The sequence below is a fragment of the Eurypyga helias genome, unplaced genomic scaffold, assembly GCF_000690775.1.
Source record: "Eurypyga helias isolate BGI_N326 unplaced genomic scaffold, ASM69077v1 scaffold21744, whole genome shotgun sequence".
Taxonomy (NCBI): domain Eukaryota; kingdom Metazoa; phylum Chordata; class Aves; order Eurypygiformes; family Eurypygidae; genus Eurypyga; species Eurypyga helias.
In genome coordinates this window covers 898-1,551 of record NW_010247183.1, presented here as the reverse complement: position 1 = coordinate 1,551, position 654 = coordinate 898, and the positions used below count along the sequence as shown (strand labels likewise).

At 62.2% G+C, this 654-nt stretch overlaps 1 protein-coding gene across 1 annotated transcript in view; it reads left to right on the top strand.

Moving 5' to 3' along the window:
* The window catches only part of LOC104508904 (sushi, nidogen and EGF-like domain-containing protein 1), a gene marked incomplete at both ends in the record, with an annotated part of 12,734 nt that overhangs the window by 11,225 nt on the left and 855 nt on the right, over positions 1 to 654 (top strand).

Sequence of the window (654 nt, the reverse complement as noted above, 5' to 3'; positions counted from 1 at the left end):
GGTGCCGGCCAGGAGATGCTGCTCCAGGTCGAGTGGAGGAGCAGGAAGGGCTGCGGGGGCTACTTATGGCCCCTGCTGCTGGATGCTGCATGGGCATCTCCATCACTGATGGGCAATCGCTTCTTCTGATGCGTGTGAAGCACATGCAGAGAAGCCCAGATCTCAGGATGGAGGTGGGAAGTCCCCTGCATGGCTCCAAAGCGGGGAAATAGCAGCTTGCAGTCGCACATTTTTGCCTGGGCTGTGCTCCTGCTTCTGTTTATGTACAGGGTTGGGGTTGTGTGTGGGTGCTGATTGAAGGGGGTGAGGGGGCTGGTGGGACTCTGTGGCAGGTGCCTCTAACCCAGCTCCCCAGGGCCTGGCAGAGCACGGTGGTGGGAGAAGGTGGGATGCCTGCTGGGGATTATAGGAGGGGACGTGCTGCAGGTGCCAAATGGGACCTCTGGGCACAGGCCCATGCTGCCATCCATCCCCAGGTGTCTGTGTGAGCATGTCCCGGGCAGGGCAGGAGCAGGGCAGTGGGCTCTTGACAGCTTCTGGAGGGGGGCTGTTCCTGGCTGGTGGGCTTGGGGGTAGTGAGTGATGTGGGGAGGGTCTTCTCCTGTGGGAGAAGCCCTGTCCCCTGCCACCGGCCCCGTCGCTGTGCTGAGCTGG